General features: G+C 40.6%; 1 long non-coding RNA gene across 1 annotated transcript; it reads left to right on the forward strand.

The window, feature by feature from the left end:
- The first annotated feature begins 1679 nt into the window (after positions 1 to 1679).
- Positions 1680 to 2566, forward strand: LOC145456308 (uncharacterized). Its single transcript, XR_013920570.1, has 2 exons — positions 1680 to 1848; positions 2329 to 2566. It is a non-coding gene; the product is annotated as an uncharacterized LOC145456308 (long non-coding RNA).
- Positions 2567 to 6885: the final 4319 nt, after the last annotated feature.

The following is a 6885-nucleotide window of genomic DNA, read 5'->3' on the forward strand; positions in this document are numbered from 1 at the left end:
TAAAATTTGTTGCTCGAACGTGTCATCGGTCCCCACCCAGTGGGTCCAATGGCACACGACCATGGGACCTATGAGACATACGCTCAAAAACTCAAATTGGTTAACTTGTTTTGTTGTGTGCTATAAGCTAAGCTACAGCAAGCCAATGAGGAATGTTTCGTCGCGACCTTCAAGAATAAAATAGGTTATATCAACTCAAATGTTGGCCAAAAATCATGTTTTGATTTACGCCTAAACTTACAAAATTAATGCCACATACATATTACCCGCAAATCGACATTTTGACTTTCCATGCAATACCTCGTAATAACGATAAAACACCACAGGTGACTATGATATACAGCCTATATATATATTTAGGCGAGTTTCTGTTGTTAAGTGATTAGTTGGTCCATCTATTTTGCTTGATTAGGCTATGGTATCATAGGCCCCCCACCCTATAAATATTGTAATTGACTTGAAAATAGTCCACTCGATGATGTTATTGATTCAAAAAATATGTGCCATTATATACCCTGATACAAGCCCTATAGGCCTACTTCACATCAAAAATTATGGCGGGTTAGTTAGTCAGAAAGGTGATATAGAAAATTGCAAATGTCGATCCAAATTTACTACCCCCTAAAACGTAAATCATTCGTCACAGACCCCATAACTTACGCAGGTCGAATTTTTTTGCATGTGAGGAAAGATTCTACCAGCATGTAATTGTAGACAAATTCACGTAGTGTCATCATGGAATTATCATGGAGAATTTTTCAAGTATTTTCGGTCCCAGTGATTCATCGGTACCACATCTCCCCTACTTATGTATAGCCTACACTGTAAAAAATCTGGTAGATTTACTGGGAAATCTCTGTAAATTTTGCCACGAATTACCGGTCGCAGCCAATTACTGTGCGTAGCTTGTAATTTTACATTTTGATATGTAATATTACCTTAATATAGCTGTAAAGTAAGTTACCAGAATTTCTTCGCAAAATTACTGACAGTTACTCGTTACTGCAGTTTACCGGGTTATTGGCAAGATTGATTAGCTTCAAAATCGCTGCAGCCAATGTATACGTAGAACTGAATGTTACTGATATATCATTCTAGAGGTGATTTGACCTGATTGAACCTCGTTTGCGAGACTGGGGTCTGTCATACCGATATTGTGGGCCCTAGTATCAATTTAAGCTTAGTAGGCTACAAGAAATAACTGACCATCGTAGCTAATGTGGTACACCGTAGCCATATTATATTATAAGGCAATGGCTGTACAGTGTACGTGTACGGCCAGTCTCGCTGGTTACATTCGTTGTCACGGATAAGACTGATAAGTTAGAAAATTAGTTCAGGATGTATAATATTGCTTGGGGAAACTAGAAATATCAGCACCGAATGCTCAGCTGACCATTTGTTAATGGCGGACAAGGCGACCTGTAATAGGTTACATTAGGCGACTGCTTTTTCTGAGATTCGTAGTAAACAACCAACGCACAACTGTGACATCACAAGCAGCGTCTGGTTAAGTAAGTACAGTAAGTAGTGAACAACACATGGAATAAATATCAATTTATACGAAATTAGATGAAAAAAGGGACTATATGCAATGATAAATGTTTCTGTATGGAAAAAACGACCCAGATCAAACATTATAACGTGGCCAGTAAATATTATTGGTGTCATATGTGTCAGCGGATGAATACCATTTATTTTGAAATCGTTCGAGTGTCGTCTGGCTCTGGCCAGTGGCCATTAGTGAGATTTGAGCAAAGGGTGGAGCGAAGCTTGCTGTGCTTGAAGAAAGTGGACACGATCGTTGAAGATTCCTAGGAATGCTGAATGGAATACGCATCTTAAAAGGTAATACAGTACTACATAGTATTTGTTACCGTGAATATCTGACTCTGCACACCAGCCCTTGATGACTTAGATTTCATGATTGATATATTTCATTCGCCGCATTCTCTGCTCTATTTTGGGATATTTGTCGACTTATATAGTGACCACATACTCCGCCGCGGAGGAGTTGAAACTGTTGGCTTGGTAATGTCATTTTCGGGCCGTAGCATAGAGATGTTTTCATCCACTGCTGGATTTGTTTGCCACACATGCCACCTTAAATTAGGAACCTGTTGCTTCAATACAGAGATAAAGTAAGTCATGAATCTCTGCTATGTCATGTAAAAGGCGGAGCCGTCATCACACAATGTGCCAGTACCGGTACTTCAAAACATGTTATATTTTTGTTAGCCTATTTGTCTTAGTCTTTATAATGTCTTGTCCACTGTCCAGGTTAGGAACTTTGCTTTATATAGCGACTTACGCATGAATTCTTTTTAGTGGAACTGCAAGATACTAGTTACACAGAAGGAATGAGAACGCGAAAAAGAAACAATTGGGAGTTTGGCCGGTGGTGGAATTAATTCACGTTTTCTTGAGACCACTCGTGTTACTGCATGTCTCATAAAGAAGAATTAGACCTCCAGCAGCAATATTTTTCCATCGATAACCACTTCATCGTGATATCATGAATTAATATACAGTTTGTTCCAATGTCGTTTTGGGGATGTGAAGAAAATGTTGCTATATTTTTGCATCGGGTGGCTTTGCGATAGGTATGGATGTACGTGAATTTACAAGCTGGTATGTAATCCTGATTTACAGGGACAGCATGTAGGTTGGTAGGCGGTTAAATGACAGTCTCGATCGCAAATGTACAGGAGAACATGTAGATTGGATATACCGGAGTTGACAGTAACATTACAGTCTGGCGTGTAAAGTGAGATTACCGGACGAGTGTAAGTTAGATTTACATTGACTAACGGTAATGTTAGATTACCACGAAATGTCTGGCTACCGTGCTTCCAAACATTTCGCGGTAAATCGAGGTTTTTATTTTTTACAGTGTATGTCCGCATTCCAGAGCATAGACGTAATGATCTAACTGGACGCAAAATACCTAAGTTAAACTGTCCATATTTATTCCGGACTATTCTACCGAGATAGCATATATTGTTGCCGAGATAGCATATATTGTCGCGCAGAGCGCAAAATTTTTTCAGATTCACGAATGAAGTCCGTAATTAATAGTAGCAGTATCACATATTACTATCAAATATTTATCCTTTCTCAGCCCATGTGATCAGATTCACCGGTAGAGTTTATGAAGCGAGTGCTTTCGAAAATTTAGGGCAAGTTATAAATGCATCTTCGGCTGGGCCAATTGTTATAAGTCACTTTGTTGAATGCTGTTATCCCCCCCCCCCCCCCCCACCATCAGGATTGTCGGTTGTATCGGTAGTGGAAATATATTGAAATCGCCCAAAAGTGACATAAACAAATTTGTTTCGTGAGGAGCACACGATTTCGATTCCGGCTCAGATTGAGAAGGGCGCTCCTATATTAAAAATGAAAAATGAAGTCGCGTTAACTAGCGCGGAGCGCGAAGAAAATTTCAAGATTGATTAAAATCTCTCAAAAATTCGGGAGTGAATTCGTAATTTAAATTTGCATGTCGACGGCCGCAAACACATACTAATTGAATTAGGTGTCGACAGCCGCACACATTCGCTTCTATGACCGCAGCTTGCCCACCCCTGATGTAATAGTCTACATATGATATATCTTACCCCAAGTTTTAATCCGCATTCCAGTTGTTGAGTTTTTTTACATTTCTGACAAATTTCCCCAAACTTGTATGAAAATAACAAAAAGCATTCACAACAGGACATCAATTCATTTCAAGGAAGGTTGCACCGAGACTATAATCCTAATGCTGGTAGTGACTACAGCAGGGGTCACCAACCTTTTTGCAACCAAGAGCTACTTATTGGGTACTGATTGAAGTGACGGGCTACCATTTACTCCCACCGTTTACCCGTAATAGACTGAATACTGAATAGCCGCTTTCATATTCATAGCACTGGGCAGGGATCACATTGCGGTAAGACTTCTAAGAGAGTCTTTTAAATCAAAACATCCCATTTCACCTTATAGATAACCACTAATATTTTTCAAGAAATCATGAAATACTTCGCACCATGTTTGGATAAATTTTGCAACAACAGTCAACTCAACTTCAAAATAAATCATGTCACACTTTAGACTAGACATCGTGTTATGTGTTTCTATATCAGCCAATGAGAAGCCTGGCATTGCATGCTATAAACTGGTGCTGTACTCAGGTATGTAACTTGACACTGCAACTCTGAGTGAGAGTTCCATGTGGATTAGGGAGGCGTGTTCTGTGCTTGTTTTTGATTAAGTTCGTGTCCGAAAAGGCTGACTCACAACGATAAGTTGAACCAAATATAGGCTTGCAACCTTCATAGCTGCTGCGCAGTGTGCATACACCACTGTACTTATTCGTATCAACAAGGCACAAAGAGTGTGCTGCAGCCTAGTGGGCTTTGAGGTGGAGGTCATTTTGTAGTGTTACAATTTCAATCTCCGACTGTTCAGCATCCAGGAATGACATATTTCAATATACCGGACAGCAGCAACCAGGGCCGTAACAGCACTTCGTCAGGCCCCTCCCCCAAAACTTTGGACTTGGGCCCCCATAGGGTTATAGACCGAACTTCTGGGGGGCTTCGGCCCCCAGACCCCCCATCCGGCCATACACGTTTATCGCTATTTATATTATTCATTGGGAGTATGTTTAGTGAATCAGCTATTTAGTCGCCGAAGCGCGGAAAATTTCTAGAATTCATAATTGAATCGGTCAGTATGATCGGGAATTGCATATATATTGTTATAAATTTTTATCTTCTTTCTGCTCACGTAATCAGATTTGCCGGTAGAGCTGAGTGAGGTGTGTTTGAAAAGGTAGGACCACTCAATAATAATTACACATCTTCGGGCGGGCGGACCCGTTGATATGACTTCGTTACATGATGTTATTTCGTGACTTCCAGTCTTCTATATCAAAAAATATGGAATCGCCCAAACGTAGGCTTCTAAACTAAGAGACGCACACGATTTCAAATTGGTTTTTCTTCACTGGCATAAAATTTTTCCCAGAGGGATGGTATTTGTCTTGTGAGGTTCAGATTGCAAAGACAGGAACATTCGGTGCCAGTCATTTAGGCGCAATTAAACCTATATGTATTTTGTATATAGGCCTATAACGAAGTCTTCGGTCAGCATAAGGGCATAGACCTTTTCGGCCAAGGTTTTCTCGCTGGCAATCGTTCTGGCACACTTCTTGGAGTCGCATGTTATATGGCCTAAAACTTTATTGTATGTCTTGGTGTGTCGTGGCGCGGTAATGGCCCAATACCCCATATTAAAGATAAATTGCTACTTGAAAAAATTGCATAAATTTTCAAAAAATACTCTATGATTTATGCTAATTCACGAAATAATTTTGGGCCCCCTTCAAGCTCGGTCCCCCCAATTGGGGTGTTTGGGGTGCGGGAGTTACGGTGCTGGCAGCAACGATTACAGAAAGTTAGAAACATGGTACTAAACTGCGTTGAGTGTTTGAGAAACAACCTGTGTCAAAAGATGCAACGAGTAATGGGGATACAGATATTGAAAATCTGCTAGTACTTCACGGCTCTCTGCTACCGAATAGTAACGTTGTTTACCACTTTGGCATTGTCATCTACGTCGAGCTACCATAACGGAACCTCCCGCCATTTCAATAAGACTGTGGATGGCATTCCGTCATGTCGCCGCTATAGGCAGTGCGCCGCATCCTACGTCTTCGATATCTTGTGATTTCACTATTACATGTTGGTTTATTACTAATTGTTAATTGAGGATATTCAATATCATCATTTTAAGTGTTTATATATTTGTATTGTCATTTGTAAATTAAATATTGGTGTGATTTAAACAGGAATAGCTAAATCAATCAATCTATTTATTTAAAAGCTCACTGGTTATAATCTGACGAATATTGGTAAATGCTGCTATTAGATCTAGTTTGAGAACAGGCTCGCGGGCTACTCATTTGGTACTCGCGGGCTACCTGGGGCCCGCGGGCACCACGTTGGTGACCCCTGGACTACAGAGAGCACGGCGTCGTTCATTCCAGCCATGCTAAATTTGATCAGTTTTTAAATTGAATTAAATTGTGTTGATTTAAGGCAGCCTAATTGAGAGCGAAACCGGGCAACCTATATTGCATCAAGTCTGTCTTAGGCGGTGCAGTTCGCCAGCTATTAACAACAGCTATACCTAGCGCACCGAGCTTTAGGCTACTGCCGAAGCTATGAAGTAATGAATGACTGACACGTGGGAATTGCTCTAAATCTTCAAAGAATATAAAAAAATTTGCTCAGATGAAGTTGAAATCAGCCTATACTCCGTAGAGCGCGACTGCTGGAGTTTGAATTTGACAAGCTTACTTGAATACGATTTAAGTTTCATCTTCAAAAATCGTCTTTTCAGAATGGTTGTGAAACACATGTTTAGTCACGATTTATAAAGACTTTGTCAATTTCTCGCCCCCCTGAGAGCCTCCCACGCCCCCCCCCCCCAGGTTGAGAACCACTGCTCTAAACCTAAATGCAAAGAAATATTTTCACTTGGAACGTTTGCGTTATCGTGATATCATTTCCTTATGAAAATAAGTGCGCCAACCAAGATATTCTAGCTACCCCACCCGAAGTCGCTGTAGCCTACACGAAGGACGAAGGGAGGAAGGTATATCGCCAGGCCGGCATCTTGCAGCAACAAGCAACAGTTTGGTACTGCACTGTTACCTTGATGTGGTGAATAAACATTAAATAAACAATAAACATTCGTTATGCAATAGAAAATGGTTCTATTCGTAGTAGTCAATAAAGGGCTACATCTGATGGGTTACGCAAAGTCCGATGACATTGTTGCTACAGCAGTGTGACGCCTAACACATCGAGACACTGTTGATTGCAACTAGCTCGTCAT

Source organism: Botryllus schlosseri, chromosome 14 (assembly GCF_051294905.1).
Source record: "Botryllus schlosseri isolate E-star chromosome 14, Bs_hap1, whole genome shotgun sequence".
Taxonomy (NCBI): Eukaryota; Metazoa; Chordata; class Ascidiacea; order Stolidobranchia; family Styelidae; genus Botryllus; species Botryllus schlosseri.